The following is a 24,933-nucleotide window of genomic DNA, read 5'->3' as shown; positions in this document are numbered from 1 at the left end:
GTTTAGCTTTAAAGAGAAAAGATTAGTTTGCAAAGTCTAAAATGTCGACATCTAGTCCATCAAGAACATTACCTTATTGTTGCTGCTCATTGATTGTTAAAATTCTCATTGACAAAATAGGATATTGCCCAGCATAATTAATAAAGAACTTCTTTCTACTCAAGCATCCTTCGTGTCTAGAGAATAACTTTCCTTATTACAATATCCACTCTCTCTTTTTGGTGTCACACCCTTCCATCTACACCTTTGCCTCCAGTTCCTATCTACTTATTTTCTTAACCTCCTATAATCAATCTCCTGTTTTCACATTTTGCTCAAATGTTTCATTTAAAATGTATTGAAAATGTTCTTCCTGTCCATGTGCTTTTCCCCCACTTTGAACTCTACCATTTACATCAGTGACCATCCAATTCTCTTTTGAAAAGCATTCCTCTTTTGGCTTCTAATCTCTCCTTCTTGGTCACTTTCTCGAGGGCCTTTTCTTTCTTCTACCCACTAACAATGAGGCCTCTTAAACCTGTGTGCTCAAATATCTTCTTTCTTCCGTATACTCAATCTACCGATATATTTAACTATTCTTCAGGGATACAATTAATATCTCTATTATTATCTAATTCTCCGATCTACATCTCCAGGCTTGACCTCTTATCCTGGGTCACAGTTACATATTCCCACTAGCTTAAATATGTTATTTATTTGTATTTTCATAGTCACCTCAATTTTAATACCTTCCCTGAAAGCAGAATTCCAGTTGAAATGATTTTCCCATTCGTTTATATAAGCAGAACCAGCATTCTTCCTCTCTGCTGGGTATTGACTCTTTCCTCTTTTCCTTCCTTTCTTTCTAACTAGTCAGTCACCAAGTTTTGTCATTTTCATTTCAGAAAAGTCCCTCAGTTGAGATTATTCTTCTGTAGGCCCTGTGTGAACACTGTGTTCTAGGCACTTGTCACACTGGTCCAATTACTGTGAAGGTTCTCCATGGTCTTACAGACTCCCATGCAACCTGTACTCTACTGCCCACAAATCTACTTAACACCCAAATTCCACCCGATCACTTTTCTGACTAAGAACTTTCCACGGTCCCCAAAACACATTGCATGAAATCAAATCTCCTTTGCCTATGTTATAGGCTTTCACAATCTATCCACTTTTTACCTAAACAATTTAAGTTCATACTTTTTTCCAACCTACATTGTCTACTTTATTTAGGCCAGTCTTCCAATCTTCATATTTATTTCCATCTTTGTGTCTTCTGATGATTAAAACTCACACACACACACACACACACACACACATATATCTGAAATATCAATTCTTCAATTTCAGACAAAAGTTTATTTATGGGCCAAGATATATCTGATAGCCTGTTTGTTATTCCAAAAAGTGAAAGTCCTTTCTTTGTTTCTTATTGTTGAAAAACGCTTAGTCCCATAGGCATTGTATTCTTTCATTTTCAACTCACTAAAATCACTTACTGAGAAATAATTGCATTATTCAGAATTAAAATAGTTTTCAATCCTAAACAAAAATTACTATAGTTTGCTGGGGACACTTGCATAGTATTATATTAAGTATTATATTAAGAATGTTACCTGCCATGCAACATGTGTCCACATTGTAGAGTTCTTGCTCCACATGAAACAGAGAGAGTTGCAGTACTCACAATTTTACAGAAGGATTTTGTAGTTGTTATTTTAATCACAACATCAATGTTATTTTCTCAAGGTCTTTATTTTCAGCTGCAGAGATTTTTACTTTTAATTCTAAATCAGCATTAATTTAGCTCCATCATGTTTAGTTTAGCTTATTGTGAATGGATTAACTTACCTGGTAGTATGTAATGATGTATATTAATATCATCAAAACTATTGGCCTATAATTTTCTCTCACAAAACTTTAAGACCTACATGAGTTGCAGTTAAAATGAATCCACTGAATTCCTATTGCCAAGTCAAGTGCACACAAAATTTAAAACTTGGACGTTAATACGTGGTTGCTACTTTCACCCAAGAAAGTGGAAAGAGGCTAGATAGGTCTTTTGCTCTGCCTAAAAAAATAGTTTAGGAAGCATTGACCTAAAACATCTAATCAGTGTAAGCTTGTTAAATAGCTCAGCCTACCCCAAGAATTGTTCACACACACACAAAAAAAAGTTCACAGATCCTTACAAATTACTTTCTTCCTATTGGATCCAACAATCTCTACACTATATCTTGTTATTTAAGTTTCTTGGATTTGATGAAGGCATTAGGGCATATTAGCCAAGAGCAAGGGCTTTGAGACCTAAATAGGTTTGACATTTGCTCTTCTATTTTCTATTTTCTAGATGCGTGAAATTGAGTGTACTGCTTAAATTATCTAAGCTTTGGTTTTCCCAACTCTGATACGGGTATACTTAAACAAATGATCATTGAGAGGATTACAGGAAATAATGCCTGGCATAAACTTTAGCTATCAGTATGCTTCAGGCTGTCTCTTTCCTATTAAGCCTGACATCGCCCAGGACAAAATCATCAGTTCTTCTTTGCTCCTGCCTTAGTTAATTTCCTTTGGGCTGTAGGTTCAAACACCCAGTCGAATTAACCTCATTAAACAAAAAGGAGAATTTATTCTAAGTATACAACAATGTTTCCCAGAGCAGGTATGGACTGTGCTGAAGGAAAGATGGACTCAGGTGTTTGATTGCTCTCAGTTTTTTCTACATGTCTTTCACTTTTGCTCCATTATGTATATCTGCTTCATTATTCTCCATCTCTGCAGGCTGGCTCTCTCTGTTTCTGAGTCCACAGAGTGAAAAATACTGCAGACAACAGCTTGTGAGATTTCTGGTTAACAGTTTGGTCAATCAGAGAAAGGTGACATACAAGCCCAATTCAACACACCCAACCAATCCAGTTAGAGGAAGAGGATGATTGCCCAGCTTAAATATATAAGCCCACCTTTCAATCTACCATTTCCGGTAGTGAAGAGTCATGTTATATGGACATGGCTGCTCCTCCTGTAACGATATGGATGAGGTATATCCCAGAAAATGGCTGGGGTTGGGGGGGAGAGGAGGCATTTTCCAGAGAGAAAAAGTGATGAAAGCTGGTAGATGACTCAAACCTTTCTCAGCCTTAACTCCAGTCACAGGTCAGAACTGCAAAAATTCGTCCTTATCTGGGAGGAGATGTTAGGCATTAAATTATTTCCCACTTCTCTCTTCTCCAAATTCTATCAATTCTTAGAATCCAACTCACTGAACAATCTCTTACATTAATACTACCTAAAATTACTTTTTTCCCAATGTCTTTTCAGTATTCTCTGAATATAGAAATAAGTTAAGGAGTTAATGCAAAATATAATATAACTTTCCCTGTCATAATTTCAAATCTTTTTCTATATTTTTACCTATTGGATTGTCTGTCTTTGCAATAAGGATTTACAGGGAGCATTTTATGTATTCTACGTATGAGTTTGTGGTGGTTTAAAGATGTGATCAAAAAATTCACACTCTCCCATCTAGAGGTTTTTGGTTCATTTGTTTGTTTTGTTTTTCTTCTCCCCTTGATTCTGAGAGAACTTATAATTGAATATGGTGAGAGTGATGCCCTGTGACTTCCAAGGCTAGATCGGCTAGGTTAGATGTAGCTTCTACCTTGTTTGCTGGAACATTTGTGCCAGAGCCCTGAGCCGGCAGATAAGAAGCTCTACTAACCTGGACATGCACTAGGCATATCTGCAAGTAGGGGAAGTCCACATTCAGGCACTGTGGTCCCAGAGCAGGCGTCAGACTGTGAGTGAAGTCGTCTCCAGACGAGCCAGCCCCCAGCCATTGAGTTAGTCCCTGCCTTTGACTCTTCTCAGCTGAGACTGCAGACAGTGGGGATCAGGGACAGGACATCCTCACTGTGTCAAGTCTCAATTTCTGACCCACCAAATGCATGAGTATGTTAAAATAAGTGTTTTTCGTTAAATTATGGGGTGATTTGTTACAGAGCAATGGCAACTGAGACAAAGTCTTTTGACAGTTTTATGAACTCTACTTTGTAGCTTTCCTTTTTATTCTCTTAATTGTGGCTTTTGATGAATGGTATTAGTAGTTCCGTTTGATAAATGTTTTCCTACCCCAAGGTCAAGAAGATATTATCCCATATTATATTCTAGAGGCTTTATTGTTTTTCCTTTATTTTTGATCTGCAATTTAATTGAAATTGATTTTTATATACGGTTTAAGGTGAGTTAAGATTTATTTCTTTTTGCTTATGGATATCCAATTGACCCAATACCATTTAATATAAAGCTAATCTTTTCTACGTTTATGTTGGGATCTGTTTCTGGATTTTGTCCCATTGACCTATTTTTCATTTCTTGCCTGACATCATGTATTAATTACTATAACTTTATAATGTCTTTACGTATGATTGCATAGACCCTTCAACTTTGTTTTTCTTCAAGAAATTATAGTTCTTGGCTATTCTTGGTCTTTTGCTTTTCCATGTGAAATTTGAAACCAGATTGTCAGTTTATACACACACACAGATGCACACCTCTCCTAGGATTTTGATTTTAGTTGCAATAATCTATCACCTATTGATAAATTTTGGGAAAATTTACATCTTTACACTGTTGAGTTCTCTAATGCATAAACAAGATTTACTTCTCTATTTAGATTTTATTTTTTTATTTGGTCTCAATAATGTAGAGTATGCCTAGATATTTGACTATCACTTTTTATTTTATTTTGTGTATTGTATTTTTTGCGTGTGTTTGTGTGCGTGTGTATTTATCTAGTGTACTGGGACTTTGCTAAATTCATATATTTAAACCGTATATATCTGAAAGGTCCCTGCATGGTGCAAATGGTTTGCGAAGACCTGCCTGGTGAGCTGCTTCTGTAAAGATTACGGTCAAGAAAACCTCCTGGAGCAGTTCTACTCTTTAACACATGGAGTCTCCATGAGTCCAAGCTAACTCCACAACAAGGGATTTATTTATTTTGAAGATGCTTTTGAATGTTCTTCAAAGCATACGTTGTCTGAAAATCATCACACTTTTACTCTTTCCTTTCTAACCCGTGTGTGTGTGTGTGTGTGTGTTTCAACTTATTATTTTTTGCCCTGGCTAGGACCTTGATCTAGTGTTTAATAAACATGGTGATAGCCAGTATTCTTTCTTGCTCCCACACTTGGGATAAAGTGGTTGATATTTCACCATAAAGTACCATCATTTTAGGATTATTTTCTTTAGATATACTTTATAATACTAACCTGAGCTTCCTAGTCTGGTAAAGTTTTTTTGTTTGTTTGCTTTTTAGTTTTTCAAATCATGAATGAGGTAGAACTTTATCACACGCTTCTGTGATTACATATGTTTCCTCTTTTTTTGTTAATATGGAAAGTTATAAACATTGGTTCTCAAATGTTAAACCAACTTCAGTGTCCTAGAATAAATGCAATTTTGTTGCGATATATATTATATTTGTTTATATATTGCTGGATTAGCTTCCTTTTTCTTTTAGAATTTTGTGTTTCTTTATGAGTGACATTGGCCTATAATTTTCCTTTCTTGAAATAGCTTTTTCAGATATCATCTTATATATATATATATATAAAGTTGGATAATATAATTTTTGAATTATTTCAGCATTATAAAATAAGTTGGAAATTTTCTCTTTTTCATAAATGAAGACATTGGATTCTGAAGTTTCTGTGAAAGTTTTTTTTGTGTGTGTGTCTGTATAGGGTTGCTATGAGTCTAATCGACTGGACGGGAACAGGTTTGGCTTTTTTTTTTTTAGTATAGAAAATAGAATACTTGCAAAGCAGATTTTACGTGTTTTTTGTTTGTTTTTCTCTAGATGTGATATCTAATATTTATGGAGAGCACCAAAATACATTCAGCTTTTCTAAGATTCTCAACCATGTGTTGTTTCCTTTGCCATTCCTTACTCATATCTCCTTAGATTCCTGTTAGCTATGACAGTTTCTCAGATTTTCCCTGCTTTTGATGATTTTGACAGTTTTGAGGATTAAAAGGCAATTGTCAAAGATCTGATTCAAACTCATGGTGACTCCATGTGTGTCAGAGCAGAACGGCTCAGTAAGGTTTTCAGTGGCTGATTTTTAGGAAGTAGATTGGTTTTTTTTTTTTTTTTTTTTTTTTTTAGATTGCTAGGTCTTTTTCTCAAGGTGCCTCTAGAGGGTAGACTCAGACCTCTGACCTTTTGGATAGTAACTGTTTTAACTCTTTGCCTTACCTGGGGTCTCCTTTTTTTGTAGACTATTCCTCAGTTGGGATATGTCTGATGTCTTCCCATGACTAGAGCTGGGTAATGTGTTTTTGGAAGGAAGGTCACGGAACGCCATTCTCATCACATTGTATGAGGGATATATAAGGTTAATATAACCCATCACTGTGGAAGTTAAGCTGGCTTGAGGCAGTGTTTGTCAGTCTCTCCTCTGTAAAATTACTTTTTTTTTTCCTTTCTTTCCATACTTTTCTGGAAAAAAGTCACTATGTGCAGTCCACACTTAAGGAGCATGGCGTTATACTGCACACTCCTAAAGGTGGAGTAGCTACATAAATTATTTGGAATTCTTCTGCATGAGATATTTGTGTATTATCTCCCACTTATTTACTTATTCATTCATTTATTTATGTCATTATGGACTCATGGATATTTATTTTATACATTTGTTCATAAATTAATCCCATTTTATTTGTGGCTCAGTTGTTCCATCTTAATCCACTAGGAGCTCATTCATTTGGCTTCTGTATTTGTCTTGGTTATCCACCATTAGTAGATGGCTTTAACAAACAAAAATTTATTCCCTCATGATTTAGGAGGCTAGAAGCCCAAATTCAGGGCACCAGCTCTAGGGGAAGGCTTTCTCTTTCCGTCAGCTCTGGGGAAAGATCCTTGTCTCCTTTTAATGTTTGTGGGCCCAGGGTTCCTTGGCGATCTCCATGTGTCTTGGCATAAATCTTCCTTTGGGTCTAGGAGTTCTCCGCCTAGGGACCCCAGGTCCAAAGGATGCACCGCACTCCTGGTTCTCGTTTCTTATTGTACTGAGGTCTCTCTCCTCTCTGCTGGCTTTTCTCTCCTTTCATCTCTTGTAAGATAAAAGTTGTGACTCAAGCAAGGGTGCGACTTGAGTAAGGTGAAGACTCGAGTAAGGATAGTATGATTCAAGATACACCTCACCCTAATCCTGCCTCACTAATATACAGAGGTTGGAATTTACAACACATCACAAAATGGAGGATCATTACATCAGATCACAAAATGGAGGATAACCACACAATACTGGGAATCATGGCCTAGCCAAGTTGACACATATCTTGGGGAGGCACAATTCAACCCATGACAGCATACTCTTGACATACAACCATCATTTTGTATTGTTTTGTTGAGCACTTTCTTACTTTCTAGCACTATAACATACTCCAGACTCTTCTATATTTTCTGCTCCAGTCCAGTTTTACTTCTCTTTTACTTTTGTTTGTTTATTATTATTGTTATGGATTGAAGGGTGTCCCCCCAAAATATGTGTTGTAAATCCTAAACTCTATGCCTGTGATTATAATCTCATTTGGGAATGGGTCATCTTTGTTATGTTAATAAGGCAGGATCAGTGCATTGTATCTTGATGTTCATTGCATTTTTCATATTTTCTATATCTTTACACAGCTTAACACACTGCACAGGTTTTGAAAAATAGTAGATATATCACATCAGATGTATAGAAACACTACTTGCTTTTCTACATTTTTAGCATGCATCCTAACTTTAAACTCTGTAGGAAACTCTTAGAAAACAATTTCTAGACTTGCTTTGGGAAATTGGCAAAGTGACTCTAAGGTATTATTTTTAGTCATTGTATGCACCTTATCTTCGACTCTAGGAGGGCCTAGAAAAATAAGAGGAAGTTTTTCTAATTTAACAATGTTTCGCTTCCATGTGTGGGTAAAAAAAAAAAAAGAAAAAAAAATAGCTGTCAGGCCAATTTTGGCTCATGATTACCTCGTGTGTGTCAGAGTAGAATTGTACCCTTTAGGGTTTTTAGTAGCTGATTTTTTAGAAGTAGATCACCAGGCCTTTCTTCCAAGGGACTCCTGTGTGGGATATAGACACATGGTTTTATATATCTCAATGTTAAAAATTTCACTTTTGTGCGTATTGTGACTCACATACAAAAATATATATATTATTGTAAAACAGAGGCTAACTGATCACCTTCGAATAGGAATGAGAACTAATAGTGATTTCTTACAAATGCCAGAGGCTTTATTTGTGTTATTCTGTTTTTATCCTCTAAGAACCCCTTAAGTCAACCTGACCATCACCAAATATAGGTAAAGAAACTAAAGTATAGGTTTTAATTTTTTGATCAAGACACTATTAAGTGGCAGAGTTGGAATTTTAGTTTACGTTTCTCTGTTTCCAAAACTTTTACTCTGGACTATACTGCACCTGGAAACCCTGGCGGTGCAGCGGTTAAGAGTTCTGCTGCCAACCAGAAGGTCAGCAGTTTGAATCTACTGGGTGCTCCAGGGAAACCCTATGAAGCAGTTCCGCTCTGTCCTACAGGGCCGCTGGGAGTTGGAGTAGAATTGACAGTAACGGTATTTTTTTTTTTTTTTTTGATACCATATCTAGATTGAGAAAAAGGGAAGAGGAAAACACCCAACCTAGTGTAGAATGGAAATAATTTCAATAGCAGAAAGCAATCCTGGAAAGATCTATTGACCTCATCCACTCCTTTTCCTCTTCCCCTTTGTTTCTCTGTTCTTTCAAGTGTAGTAAAATAAAAAATCAGGGCTAAAGACAAATTTAGATAGCATATTGTCAACAGATTCAAAATTTAGAGTGAGTTATAAATCTTAATATTATAAGCAGTGGATGGAATTTATTCATTGGGAAAAGATACAAATGTACCTGCTAAATTATTATTTTTCAATGTCATGTTCTGAACTATTACAATTTATCAATTTATTTAATTCCTACAAAGATGATATTATTAAAAAAAAAAGAAAGAAAAAAGCCATCTTTCCTCTGTCAGGTGGCATTGCAACTGCACTTTGTGCTTTCCTGAAACAGAGAGATGAAGAGAGTTGAATAAGAACCGAGAGAGTTCTAGAAACACAAGGATAGAGCTTAAGGAGGAAAACAAGAAAAAGAAAAAAAAAATGTAACAGAAAGGAGAAAGGAAAGAAGAATTAAGAGCTAAAAAAAAGAAATGAGAGAGACAGAGATCTGGGAGTTAAAGTCTTAATCTTTAGTAAGCCAACACCTCCCTTAAGTCTCCATGCCCTATTTTTCTTTGCTCACTCTCATTATTATTCAAATCTATTTTTAAAAGTATGAACATAGTACTTATTGTTATATAGACTAAGTACACTGATTCTGTCCTTTGCCCACTTGGAGTTTACAAGCCAACTGGCACATTTTAAATACCACTACATCAAATGTAAGCAATGAAAAAAAAAAAAATTTTTTTTTCCAATGGCTTAAGTGTAATTCAATGGGGATCGCCAAAGGAAGTAGCATCTACTTGTATGTTAATATCATGAGATAAAGTTTCAAGTGAGCAAGAGAAGGGGATGAAGATATTTGCAGTAAACAAATGAAATATGTTTGCTTGGAATAAGAAAAGTCTGGCAAATTCAGGGCAATGAAATCATTAGCCACCTACAGGAGGAAGGCGAATGGGGAGGTAACAGGACAAATGAGACGGTAAGTGGCAGGGATCTGTAAGAAGGGAGTCATGATTATGAGGTAGGAATAGAGGGGAACAGAGATGTAAAAGCTTGCTAAAATTTGAGTGACAAGTAAATAGCACTTAAGCTTGTGACTTTCTGAAAAAAGGCTAAAGTCAAGGAAAATTGTATAGGAAAGAACAGAATTTTTCTTTCTCCTCAGGTTATTTCTTGTTTTGTTTTCAATCTACTGATCTTTCCCTTGAAGAACTGGTAGCAGGAAGATTCTTTTTGGAAACACACACTATGTGAAAATATGCCACAGTCAGAGAAGAGGGACGAGAATATACACGAAACTCTATGGGGCAGTTCTACTCGGTCCTATAGAGTCACTATGAGTCGGAATCGACTCGACGGCACTGGGTGGGGCTGGGTGTGTGTGTGTGTACCGAATATTTCTGTGTACTGAATACTTTGAGCATTCAGAAATAATTTCTTTATTCAAGGAGAAGACTAGAAGGACAGTTTATGACTAAAAAGTCAAGCAGCTGGAAGAGACAGCATGAATGTGCTGACGTATCCTGAGTTTCTGATTAATGAACGATTCAGGTATTTCAGAAATAAAAGATGGCATTTCAAATAGATGTTCTGAGAGAAACGATTTTTTTTTTTTTAAATAGAAACATGAAACTTCAGCACTATCATAGTTAGATGATCTCTTGACTTTTCGTGTCTCTGTACTCCATTTCCACACACTATCATCCGTAATCTGACAGTGGGGTTTTGACATTAAGATAAGTTTCTGTGTTGGAGTTTTGAGAGATGTGCTGTAGAGGTGGGTATGGGTATAAGTGTTCACGCCCCCATCCCACCTGACCTGTGTTTTGGAAGGGCGCAGTGGCTGTGGAATTTCCATTTTCTTATTTGCAAAACTGTCCTTATGCAGGCAGAAGGTTGATGACTTCCATGCTGTTATCATTCTCAATTAACTAGAGAAATACCCGCTTTTTCCCTTGCAACGTCTCTTGCTCTTACTCCCCGGAGATTAATAGGGGCAGACCAGCAGACACAGGAGACTCTGGAGTAGGGATGCCAGATTCATTTTCAGCTTTCAAGTTTTGAGCCCCCGTATTGGTTCTACCGGAAACCCTGGTGGCGTAGTGGTTAAATGCTGCAGCTGCTAACCAAAGGGTCAGCAGTTTGAATCTACCAGGTGCTCCTTGGAAACTCTATGGGGCAGCTCTACTCTGTCTTATAGGGTCACTATGAGTCGGAATAGACTTGATGGCACTGGGTTTGGTATTTTTTTTTTTAATTCGTTCTACCTGCTATTTGGTGCTACAGCCATTATTGAATTTAGCAGATGGAAGGAGAGAGCCCTGAACTTGGGAACACAGAGAGCAGAGTTCAGAGAGTGGATTATTCTAGAGTTTAGTAAAAGATTGTTTTGCTCTAAAACAAATGTTTAGAACAAGAGTGATGAAGTCTCTAGGCCTAGACACAGAGGCAGTGTCGGCAGTTAAACACAATCGGCCATCCAAGAAACATGTCCCGACCTGTGGTTTCTGCTAATCCACCAAAAATTAATCAAACCTAAGAATATGAAGTCGATTTTTTTCTTCTTCTTTTTTTTTTTTTTTTAATTTTTCCTTCTAACTTTCTGCTAGCAGTAACAATAAAAAGAAGAAAGGATATTTACATTCTTAAAGGTAGTGGAAATTTACAGGAGCTGTGTAACTGCGAAAGGTGTGTTAGCATTCTTCGCAAAGGCCTCAACGGTTGGTATTACCCTAAGAAAGTCACCACTTTTCATAGTGTGGTGAAAGTACAACAGATTCAGAAACCCAGCCTCCTAGGAGACAACTCACATTAATCAGATTCATAAGAGAATGAACTATAAAACCAGAATGCCGATTCACTGATTTACTTGGAGAAATGTAGCTGTCATAAGAATTGAAATACTGAAATACTCAAGTATTTCTCTCTGTAGGAGGAGCAGGGTGGAAAAGCAAATCATAACCTGGTTAAAACAGGTACAAGAGCCGTTCTGCACAGAGGAATGTTTTTGACTCTGAGAAGAGTGTCCTGGAAGTTTGTTGAGTAAACATCATAGTTATTTCCACAATACGGATGACCTCATTGATAGAAGTAGATTAGTCAGATTCCTTTTAACCAGGGTTTAGAATAGCCAGTGGGCTAGCCAACTCTGGAGCCAGACTGTCTGGGTTTGAGTCCAGCTGGGTAATCTTGGACAAGTTATTTAACCTATTTGTATCTCATTTCTAGTTCTCTGTAAAAAATGAGATAATAATAACATCTAGATCACAGAGTAATTATAATGATTAAATGAATTAATATTTATTTTTTAAAAACCTAGAACAGAGTAAGTAAATATATGTGCTTATTGCATTAAATATATATATATATATATAAAAATAGGACATTTTATTGGACAGACCTTGGACAAGAATTTCTGTGTTGCCCAGTTTTCATCTCTAAATGAGGATATGAACAGGAGTATCTACTCAGTTATTTTGAAGATTGAAGGAGTTAATGCATGTGAAGCATGTAGTAAAGTGTCTGGCACATAAAGCTTCCAATTAATATCACTTGGTAGTAGTAGTAGTAGTAGTAGTACTCTCCCCAGTGGTACAGTGGTTAAGAGCTATGACTGCTAACCAAAAGGTCGGCAGTTTGATTCCACCAGCTACTATGGGGTAGTTCTACTCTGTCTTATGGGGTTACTATGAGTCGGAATCAACTCAGTGGCAGTGGGTTGTTGTTTGTAAGGATTGTTTTGAGAAATAATATATTGATATTTTCCTCTTCTGGTTCTAAGTTTTCAAGGTGCACCCACCAATCTATTCTAATTATTTTGCTCTCTCAGTAGGTATAGACCTTGAAGACACTTGGATTTCTCAAAGCTCTACTACTTTGCTGTGAGTCGGAATCGACTCAATGGCACTGGGTTTGGTTTTGGTTTTTATACTACTTTGCATCTGAGCTGTTGATATAGTGTAAGTCTCAGGCATTCAATTTTTTTTATTTTATTGCTTGACTGTGTATTTTAGTTCTTCATATTAAAAGTGCTTTATCTATGCACATGCATTGTATTAAAGTCTTGCCATACTTTGTGTCATTTCACCAGCACACAGTGCTGTGAAGTAGGTCGTCTTACAGAACTTACCTGATGAAGAAATTGAAGGTAAAAGAAGGTAAGGAATTTTGCCAAACTCAGTGAGCTAGGAATCAAGCCCAGGCCTCTCAGATCTTTGTTATTACCTACCACCCTAGGGTAGAAAGCCTCATAGGATTCCCCCATCTTCTGACAATGGTAACATGCAGTAAAATTGACTCCAAAATGTGGAAGAATTAGGGACTTTGGTAATGCATAAAAATCAAGAATAGCAGATAAACTATGTTTTATCGATATAATGCAAGATACCAAACCCAGTGCCATCGAGTCAATTCTGACTCATAGGGACCCTGTAGGACAGAGTAGAACTGACCCATAGAGTTTCCAAGGAGCACCTGGCGGATTCAAACTGCCAACCCTTTGGTTAGCAGCCATAGCACTTAACCACTACTCCACCAGGGTTTCCATAATGCAAGGTAGGTTCAAGTAAATAAAAAGTCCAAGTTGCAAAATAGCTTAGGAGAATTCCAGTTACATTGCTTTCTAGCATTATAAATGGTCAAATCTAAGATATAAACTGGCACAACTGTCAAAATACAGCCAGTTCATGAAAAAAGTATATTATTCCCAACAGACCTATAAAGCGTCATAAACTATAAACATAAATGATCTTTTCAACAAAACAATTCATATTTTTAATACTAAAGATAGTTTAATTCAATACATAGCAAAGCCATCTTGCATTATTGCAGACACCAATTCTTTTTTTTATTCATTTCAATGCAATTCAACTTAATTCAATGTTATTTGATTCAATTCAACAGGTATTTATGGAATACTAGTAAGGCATAGTGCATGGGCTAATTAGTTTTTATTTGTACATCAGGGCAAAGCACATGCAACAGGAAAGAATAAAACCTTTTGTAGGCGTTATTCTAGAAAATTTATTAAAAATTCTAATTATTTTTTAATATAAAATACGAAGTCTTTTAAATAAAGTATCTTATTAAAGGAAGACTGAAGAACTGATGGCTTTGAATTATGGTGTTGGTGAAGAATATTGACTATACCATGAAGAAAAAACAAATCTGTCTTGGAAGATGTACAGTGAGAATGTTCCTTAGAAGCAAAGATGGCAAGATAAGGATGTGTTTTAGATATGTTGTAAGGAGGGACCAGTCCCTGGAGAAGGCAACAAGCTTGGCAAAGTACAGTGAAAAAGAAGACCCTCAACAAGATGGATTGTTGCAGCGGCTGCAGCAATGGGCTCACACATAGCCATGATTGTGAGGATGGTTCAGGACAGGGCAGCTTTTTGCTCTGTTGTACATAGGATTACTATGAGTCAGAGCTGACTTAAAGGCACCTAACAACAACATCTTACTAAAATATTCTAATTTAATGTTATCACCTCCTGCAGGAGAAAGGCAGACAAGGATGAAGAAGGGAGGTGAAGAGATGTAGAGTCAGTCCCACTTATTACATGCAACTGGGCATGTCCAGGTGAACCAACTTTCTGGAGGGGAAAAAAAAAAACTTATAATTTCCTGATTTCTGTGAATACTCCCACCAGATCCAATTTCAAATAACTATTGGTTTAACAACCAGCTTGCCAAGTTTCTGAATGTTTAACAAAGAGCATTCAGGAATAGATGAGAGCAAACTCTGGCACAATACTGCTTGCAACCCTAAAGGCTTCCTTGGTGGAATCAGACATGGTATGTCTTCTTCATTAAACTGTGAAATGCCAAAGGCACTATTGGAATTCAGCATGCATAGTTTTGCATTCCCCATACCCAGACCAATGCCTGAGATAGATTGTGGTTGTTTTTAGGTGCCATCCCGTAGGTTCCAACTCATAGCAACCCTATGTACAATTGAATGAAACATGGCCTGGTCCTGAGCCATCCTCATGACCTTGTTATCCTTGAGCCCATTGTTGCAGCCACTGTATTAATATACCTCTTTAAGAACGTTCCTCTTGTTCACCGATCCTCTGTTTTACCAAATAGAGGATGTCCTTCTCCAGGAACTGGTCCATCCTGATAACATGTCCAAGTACGTGAGACGAAGTCTCAACATCCTTGCTTCTAAGGAGCATTCTGACCGTTCTTCTTCCAAGACAGTTATTCATTCTTTTGGCAGTCCATCTTCACCAACACCATAATTCAAAGGTGTCAATTCTTCTTTCGTATTCATTATTCATTGTCCAGCTTTCCCGTGCATATAAAGCCTATTGAAAACACTATGGCTTGGGTCAGGCTCACCTTAGTCATCAAAGTGACATCTTTGCTTTTTAACATTTTAAAGAGGTCTTTTGCAACAGGTTTGCTCAATGCAATGCATCCTTTGATTTCTTGAAAAAAAATTTTTTTTTTTTTTTTTTTACTTCCAGAGGTGTTGATTGTGGATCCAAGTAAAATGAAATCCTTGACAACTTCAATCTTTTCTCCGTTTATTGTGATGTTGCTTATCGGACCAGTTGTAAGGAGTTCTGTGTTCTTAATGTTGAGGTGTAATCCATAGTGAAGGCCATGGTCTTTGATCTTCATCACTAAGTGCTTCAAGTCCTGTTCACTTGCAGCAAGAAAGGTTGTATATCTGCATAACACAGATTGTTAATAAGTCTTCCTCCAATCCTGATTCCCCGTTCTTCTTCATATAGTCCAGCTTCTTGGATTATTTGCTTAGCATACAGATTAAACAAGTCACACCTTTCCTGACTTTAAACCGTGCAGTATCCCCTTGTTCTGTTCAAACAACTGCCTCTGGATCTATGTACAGGTTCCTCATGAGCACAATTAAGTGTTCTCGAATTCCCATTCTTTGCAATGTTATCTATAATTTGCTCTGATCCCCATAGTCAAATGCCTTTGCATAGTCAATAAAACACAGGTAAACATCTTTCTGGTATTCGCTGCTTTTAGCCAAGACCCATCTCACATCAGCAATGATATCACTCTTTCCATGTCCTCTTCTGAATTCAGCTTGAATTTCCTGCAGGCCCTGTTGATGTACTCCAACAACTGCTTTTGAATGATCTTCAGCAAAATTTTACTTGTACATGATATTAATGATACTGTTTGATAATATCTGCATTCAGTTGGATCACGTTTCTCTGGAATAGGCATAGATATGAATCTCTTTCAGTTGGTCGGCCAGGTAGCTGTCTTTCAATTTTCTTGGGATAGACAAGTGAGCACTTCTAGCGCTGCATCCATTTGTTGAAACATCTCAATTGGTATTCCTTCAATTCCTAGAACCTTGTTTTTTTGCCGATGTCTTCAACACAGCTTGGACTTTTTCTTTCGGTACCATTGGTTTTTGATTATATGCTACCTCCTGAAATGATTGAATGTCGACCAATTTCTTTCGATACAGCGAGTCTGTGTATTCCTTCCATCTTCTTTTGATGCTCCCTGCATTTTTCAGCATTTCACCAATAGGGTCCTTCACGATTTCAACTTGAGGCTTGGATTTTTTTCTTCAGTTCTTTCAGCTTGAGAAATACTGACAGTGTTCTTCTCTTTCGCTTTTCTAATTCAAGGTCTTTGCACATGTCATTATAATACTTTACCTTGTCTTCTTGAGCTGCCCTTTGAACTCTTCTGTTTAGCTCTTTTATGTCATCATTTCTTCTCTTTGTTTTAGCTACTCATTTTTTGTTTTGGGGTTTTATGATCAAAAGCAAGTTTCAAAGTCTCTTCTGATATCCATTTTGGTCTTTCTTTTTAATGATCTCTTGCTTTCTTCATGTATGATATCCTTCCACAACTCATCTGGTCTTCAGTCATTAGTGTTCAACAAGCCAAAACATGTCTCTAAATTCAGGAAGAATATACTGAATATTGTACTTTGGTTCTCATGGACTTGTCCCAATTTTCTTCAGCTTCAACTTGAAGTTACAGTTGGCCCCTGGCCTTGTTCTGACTGATTATTTTGAGCTTTTCCATCATCTCTTTCCCCAAATGTAGCTGATTTGATTCTTGTGTATTCCATCCCGCAAGGTCCATGTGTACAGTTGCTGCTTTTCTTGAAACAAAAGTATTTGCAGTGAAGAAATTATTGGTCTTGCAAAATTCTGTCATGTGGTCTCCAGCATCCTTTCTATCACCAAGGTCGTTTTTTCAACTACGGTCCTTCTTCTTTATTTCCAAATTTCTCATTCCAATCACCAGTAATTATCAATGCATCCTTATTGCACATTTGATTAATTTTAGGTTGCAGAAGTTGGTAAAAATCTTCAATTTCTTCATGTTTGGCCTTAGTGGTCAGTGTGTAAATTTGAATAGTAGTCGTATTAACTGGTCTTCCTTGTAGGCATATGGATATCATCCTAACACTGACAGCGTTGTACTTCAGGATAAGTCTTGAAATGTTCTTTTTGACAATGAATGCAACACCATTCCCCTTCAAGTTATCATTCCTGGCATAGTAGACCATATGATTGTCTGATTCAAAATGGCCAATATCAGTCCATTTCAGTTCACTAATGCCTAGGATATCAATCTTTATGCATTCCATTTCATTTTCAATGATTTCGTTTTTCTAGATTCATACTTTATACTTTCCACATTCCTATTATTAATGGATGTTTGCAGCTTTTTTTTTTTTTCTTTTTCTCCTTATTTTGAATTGTGCAATATCAGCTAATGAAGGTCCTGAAAACTTGACTCCATCCACATCATTAAGGTCAACTCTACTTTGAGGAGGCAGCTTTTCCCCAGCCATATTTTGAGTGTCTTCCAACCTGAGGGGCTCTTCTTCTGGTACTGTATCACACAATGTTCCACTGTTATTCATAAGATTTTCACTGGCTAATTTTTGTTTCAGAAGTAGACCGCCAGGTCATTCTTCCTAGTCTGTCTTAGTCTGGAAGTTCAGCTGAAACCTATCTGCCATGGGTGACTCTGCTGGTATTTGAAAAACAGTGGCATAGCTTCCAACATCACAGCAACACGCAAACCCCCACAGTAGGACAAACTGACAGACATGTGGGGGTGAGGTAGATTAAGCTCTGAAAATATTTTTGAATAAATCTTGTCTGCACTGTGTTCCTCTTTACCAGAGAAATTTCATCAAAATCCTCTTCAGGAAAGAGACCTACCTACATAGTCTGTCATTCACTAAATACCTGGCATTAAAGAGAATCCTGTAAATACAGTCTATTAACTGATTTATTCATCAGCGGACTTTAATATAGATCCCCCCTGCCGAGGTATCAAACGTAATAGTAAATTCTACAGATACAGAGATGAGAGCACAAAGGAACTCCTAGTTCAACTGGAAACATTGAGCATGGACTGTGATAAAGGCCCTACTTCTGAGAATGATGCATATGGTGCCATGGAAACAAAGGTGGGACAAGTTCAACCCCTATAAGATAATATTGAATTGCATTTTTTAGTTCTTGGTGTGCCTTTCTAAGCCTAATATTGTGCTTTCACATGATATTTACTTGGTTAACATTCACAGATTAAATGATTGACTTTTCACCCACTTAATCCAAATGAGGTTTTCTTTATTTGAAAAACAAAGTAAAAAGGTAATGTTTGAGACTCCACGATTTTATTTTCTTATATCTATGGGCTCAGATCTTATTGGAAAATTATTTAAAGTCCAGAAAAAAAAATTAGGTTATGGTATAGTCTGGTCAAGAGTCCCTCGTAGTACAAGAATTATGTGCTCGGCTGCTAACAGAAAGGTTATTGGTTGGAACTCATTCAGCAGCTCTGTGGGAGAAAGACCTGGCAATCTGCTCCTGTAAAGATTACAGCCTATAAAACCGTATGGGGCAGTTCTATGGGGTCACAATGAGTCAAAATTGACTTCAGGGCACTTAACAACAACAGCAGTGTAGCCTGATCACTCCCTCCGGATAGAATCCTATTTCAATGAAAGAATAAATGGCAGGTTAAGTCCTTCAAAGTGAAGGCTTTGGAGGGGCTGTTTGTCTAGCTCTACCAAGTACTATAGTTGAAACTAAAATGGAATTATTGCCCCAGTCACAGATATCAAATACAAAGTACTTAAGCATCCAAATTTGTGACAACTAGCAAAACAATTTAGACTCATGAAAAACTTGGCATGTTGTTTTCCTGTTTTACAAGGTAAATTGAGAAGAAAAATTTAAACCCATCTCAGAATTAAAAAAAAAAAAAGTCATTTCTACTGCTCTTGCATTTGCAGCTATATTGGTACTCTTGTCCACGTTTCCTTCCACAATGAGTATCTGTAAAACCAAGCATAACATTTAGTTAATTAATGCCTTTTTTTGTCCAGCTGGAGGCAAAATGATTTTTCACTTTCACCAGAGATACATTTAATATGCTTACACCTGTCTGTGGAAATGTGCTAAGTGAAGAATCAGACTGACGCGGTTCTTGTTCCTAAGAGCAATGGAGCCCCTCTCCTCCCCCCTGTTTAGGTCCATGCCCTCTGAACCCCTAAGTACCCACCTGCATCCCATGTCTCATCCCAATCTCAGCAACTCTTCCATTGGCTGCATTTGGCTAGATGCAGGAACAATTTTATCCCCCTTTACTTAAAAATTAGGGTTTACTAGTAGCTGGTACAATCAGATACAATGCAGTACTTATCCTTCTTCAGCTCTAAAATTCTACTCAACCATCACAGAATTTACAGAAGATGGGCAGAGGAAAAGGGGAACTTGACAGAAACTAAATAGAAGAAGCAAAAAGACCTGAATCCCACAGCTACTGCTGTGAGGCGGAATAACCAAAGACAGCAAATTCCTCTTAAAATCGGGCAACTGGTTAACGGTTTAAGGCTAAGAACTTCAGCACGCCAAGGAGGATCAAGCTGACTCATACAATGCATTCTGTATCCTTTGCAGCCCTGTTGCTTCTCAGGTGGCCTTTCCTGGCAAGAACGGAGACTGAGAAGGGAAACCACGTGAAAACACAAGGCGAGGCCAGCAGACTAAGTCTGCATGAGAGCAGCTGCAAACAATGCATTTTAATTCTGAGTCAGTGTTTAAGGAGCCTGGGTTTTACAATTAGGCAGGTGGAATGGGAGGTTGAAGTAAAAGTGAATTGGATTTGTCAGGCATGCATTTTCCTAAGGACTGTGCTCAATTCTTCTAATCATAGTGATTATGAATGTTTCTCTCTGATTTAGTCTTTGTGTCATTTTCTGCTTTCATGCTCTCTCCACCATCTGCTAGTTAAGGGTTAGGAAGGGTGGTTCCAATCTTGCAAATAATAAGGTGGGAAGGGGACTACTCTTCGGCCACATAAACACATGCATAAGAATCTCCCTGGCTTCTGTCCCAAAGGGCTAAACAATCGTGGACACTTGCAAAGGTTAGGATTATCTGAAGTATGCAAGGTCCTTGGTCACAGCATGTAATTTTCCAGATAAAAAGTCTGACGTACATCAAAGAATTACCTGCTGCCGTGTGATCTTGGGCACTCACCTACATTCTCTGGGCTTCAGTTTCCCCTCCCGCAGACCAGAAATAATACTTAAGTTTCTTGCCAGGTATGCATTATTATTTTAGTAGTTAACGTGTCAGCAGGCTATATTTTACAATTATGCTTGAAATGGGAATGAAGTACAGCACTGGAAAACTAAAAGATATTTTATTAGTTTAAATAAAGTTTGACCATTTGCCTACAACCTCCATCCGTGTATCAATTCACTAATCCTAAACGTCTGTCCTTGTTCTGCCTTTAGCTCACTGCCCATAGCCTGGTTCATTTTAATCTCTGGAACATGTGTGTGTGTGTCGAACAGGGTATAGATCACAGGAGATTCTGAATGCATATGGTGATGGAAACCATTTCTATTTATTTATTATTTTCTGAAAAGTCTTTTTTGGTCAGGGCTTCCAACTAGTTTGTTCTAGTTGGGACCAGTGCTGGGAATTTTCATTTCCACCCCAGATACACTGAATCAGAATCTACAGTTTAAAAAGATTCCCAGGTGATTCTTATGTATGATAAATTTTGAGAGCCACTTCTCTACTAGTGACTCTCAGAATTGGTCCCTAACCAGCAGCATTTAGGATCATCTAGGAACTTGTTAGAAATGCAAAGTCTCAGCAGAGGTTCAGAGTGGAACGAACCAGTTCAAAGCCCTAGTCTTAGCTGAGCTATTAAAGGGGAATTCTAACATGGATAAGTTCTCACAGCTTTCGAAAACATTTCCCCAAGGCCAAGGGTATTAGTTCTGGTATCCTGGCCAAACTCCAAATGAGTAATTACATTCTTCCTACTAAATCTCCCTGTAATTTTACTTGGAGATGGAGTTCTTTATTTCTTCACCTCAAGTGGTACCTATTCTGGAGCATCTGTTCAAACTTTGCTATATTTCACTCCAGTGGAGGGTTCTTTGAAGTAGTTACCCTACTATTAAAAGGCCTCTTTAAGTATAGTATACCCCCTTTGCAGTTTATGTGTCTATGTGTAGGTGAGAGTAGAGACTTACATACGATGATTTATAAAGTGCCTTGGGATCCTGGATGGAGAGAGCGATTTAGACCTGGGTTATCAGCATTATGTGAAAAACATGCCTCTGTAAACCAGTTACTAATTGTGCAATCACCTCCAGTGGCACAAGTAAAAAATGATGTGATACTTTTCAGCAAATTCCAGTTTTAAATCAATAATTCTTGGAGACAAGTGATTAATTGCGTTAAGCAGTCTTTACTAGATGGAATTTAGAGTAAGTCATTTAAAAAAAAAAAAAAAACTAAACAACATGATAAACTAATTGATATCTGTAATAAATTTGTCTCCCTAGGAGGAATTTTATGCAGGGCAAAGAAAAAGACTTGATCATTATTTTCCATTTTAGAAGAGCATTAGTGTATTTTAACTGTAAAAGGAAAGTGTATAGAGGAAGCTATTGCATATTAAGGAAGTTTATCTGAGTGAAGTGATACTCTCTTGGATCTTATGAACAATGATACTCCCAATATGGTAATCTTGGGACCTATATTAGTTCTGAACTGACCATGGTTGGATTTAAGGGAGAAAGGAAGGAATATGCCACCACTTCTGTGAAAAAGTTCCTGGTGTGGTCAAAATGAATCTGTTACTCTTCAGTTTGGGGGTTCTAAGTTTGTATATGATACCTCAGCTCAGGAATTACTGATTTCATAAGTATATAGACTGTACTGCAGCAGTGGTTACATAGCAGACACCATAGAAGATAAAGTTGACTCGGCTAAGTCTGTGGGACTCTGGTTTATGATTTTGCCCCAGATTCTGATTTATAAGAGATGCTGCTGTGGTTGTTGTTGTTGTCATGGTTGTTGCTACCTACTGTACAGCCAACTGACTCATGGCAGCTGCATGCTCCATGGGAGGAGACTGTTGTGATCCACAGGGTTTTCATTGGCTGACTTTTGGAAGTAGATTGCCAAGACTTTCTCCCTAGTCTGTCTTAGTCTGAAGGCTTCATTGAAACCTGCTCAGCATCACAACAATTGTACACTGACAGACGAGTGTTGGCTGCACACAAAAAACAAATAACTGGCTCCCTCTCTCCCATTGGAGAGAGGGATATCAGTGCTGATTTTCTTGCACCAAAGAGGTAGTGCTATATTAAAATGTGAAACATTTTCATTTGCCTTTAAAAGAGATCTAAACAGAACTTAAGTGTGTTTTTAATTGGCCGTGTAGCATGTACACTTTAGTGAGTCCAACTGGCAGTTAGACAATCTGGTGGTATAAGTCCCCAAAATCTTTTACTTCAGTGAGATTGTCAAATCCATAGTTTGCATAGACCAACAGGAACCTGTGGTTCTGCCTATTTTTATAAAAATGAATGATGTATAACTTAGCCTACCTATCAATGCATATCATAAAATGATGGATTGGACTGCAGTGACTAGGATTGATCATGGAAACAACTGAAGTTAATGGATTAGTGATATCCCAGCTCATTATGCACTTCAGTGGAGGGGTCTAACATAGTGTCCAGAACAATGTGAACATTCTGGTAATACTGTTTGATAACTGAAATTGGACATCTGAGCAGCCAGTGACGAGGGGAAGGAGAGAATGTATTTGGTAGAATTATCTATAACCTCGCTTGACACCTAGTGAAAATAAATCTGATTCAACTCTTTATTCATTGACTTTCTCCAAGATTTCAAGGTATAGAATGCCCTGGAAAAATGGCCTACCCCACTGGAAACATTCCTGTATTTTCATAATATTTTCAGAGATGCTTAACTCATCCTGAACCTGAAGGGATATGGATATACACTGCATGCTTTATGTTGCTTTAATTTTCTACAGATTTGGTCTAAATTGTGGGATGGAAATGGATGTGCAATGAATGTTTGTCATGGACAGTTATCAGGTCTCTCAGTGATGAAAAGAGTAGAAAAGTCGCAGCTGTAACTTGTCTTTGTTTGAATTATAGTAATCTTGAAAAATTATCAATGTTGGAATTACAGGAAAAAAAATGTTCCTTTCCTTATCTGTGTTCCTCCTTGACCGTTTGACTTATTCTTTATAAGTATAGATTATTGCATTTGAAGAGACTCTTCATATTTCAGGGACCTGGTGGTGCAGTGGTTGAGCATTTGGCTGCTAACAGCCACCCCCTGGAAATCCTATGGGGTAGTTCTACTCTGCCCTATAGGGTTCCTATGGGTTAGAATCAATAACAATGGGTTTGGTTTGGTTTTTGGCTTCATATTTTATGGACACATTTATTTCAGAATATTTTTATGTTTGATCTGATGGTTAATAGGTCAGTCAATATATAAAATCTTTAAGTTCCTCCTGTGGTCTGTGGATCTAACAATCCCAGTTGTCTTCTTACTACCAATTTATTAATTTATCCGTTCAGCAAACATTCATTCTCTGTTTGATAAAGTGCCAGGAACTAATGTTACCAAGAAAAATAAAGCAAAATCCCTTATTCTCCAACGTATCTCTCTTTACTTCCTCTTTGATTTGGGCACTTAAAAAGGCCATCACTTTAAAAGAAGGGGCGGGGGGGACAGAGTCAAGATGGCAGACTAATCAGACACACCAAGCCATCCTTCTGCAACAAAAATTAAAAAAAAAAAAAGTAGAACAAATACAGACATCAATCCTGGAATCCTGAGCTTTAAATGAAGGGGTACAGTATTAGATCAGAAGCCAATGAGAAGAAGAAACTGATCAAAAACAGCAAATGAGTAGAGATACGGAGTGGAGGTTCCCTGCCAACCAGCATGGTACAGTGCAACCATCTTGAGATAAAACCAAAAACCCCATACAAAGGGCACAGAAAAGCACCTTTGCAGAACTCCCAAAGAAGATAGAAGAATGGGACAGACCCACCCAAAGTGAAGTAAGGTCCTGTTTGCTGGCTGCAGCTCAAGGAAGTGCTCAGATGCTCTTAGATGGTAAACAGAGGAGCATACTCCTACAGCCCCCAACCTTCTGCAAATAGTGGCAAAAACCATCTCATCCCAGCATCCCTGACTGCTAGGGACCAGGGTACAACCCCCCCCAATTCCCTCCCCATGTAGACCCATCTGCACCCGCACTTCATCCTTCTTCTCACCAATTTCTTCCTGCTAACCACACCCTTCTGTGCTGCAGCTGAGCAACCCAGCTCTGAACATTTCCCTCCCTGCTAGCCAGTTTGGCTGTGTCACAGTGGAGTGACCCAGCCCTGCACCGGCTCCCTCCACCAGCTCTGCGCCGCAGCACTGCAACTAGGCAACCCAACCACATGCCTGCACCCCCGCCCTCCCTGCAGACCCTGTTCCAGTGCCCCATAGCTGATCATTATAGCCTGTGCCCCTCCTTCCCTACTGGCTGGGCCCTGCTACACTGCAGCCTGGTGACCCGGCCCTATGTCCCCTTCCTCCCCATCAGCTGTGCCTGCTTTCCCACAGCTTAGTGTCTGGGCCTGTGCCTTTTTCTCCCAACTGGCTCCACCATCCTGCCCTGCAGTAGAGCATCCTGACTCATGATCCTCCCTCCCTACTGGCTCCCCGCTTTCTGTGTTGCAGCCAAGCAAGCCATCCCTACATCCCTCCGTTCCCTTTGGCCCTGTACCGCTGTCCTGCAGCTGTTGTCCCAGCCCCATGCCCTCCCTATCTGCCAGCCCCAACCTGCTGCATCACAGCTCAGCAT

Source organism: Elephas maximus, chromosome 1 (genome assembly GCF_024166365.1).
Source record: "Elephas maximus indicus isolate mEleMax1 chromosome 1, mEleMax1 primary haplotype, whole genome shotgun sequence".
NCBI classification, from domain to species: domain Eukaryota; kingdom Metazoa; phylum Chordata; class Mammalia; order Proboscidea; family Elephantidae; genus Elephas; species Elephas maximus.
The sequence above is the reverse complement of the archived record's forward strand: the minus strand, read 5'-3'. Positions refer to the sequence as shown.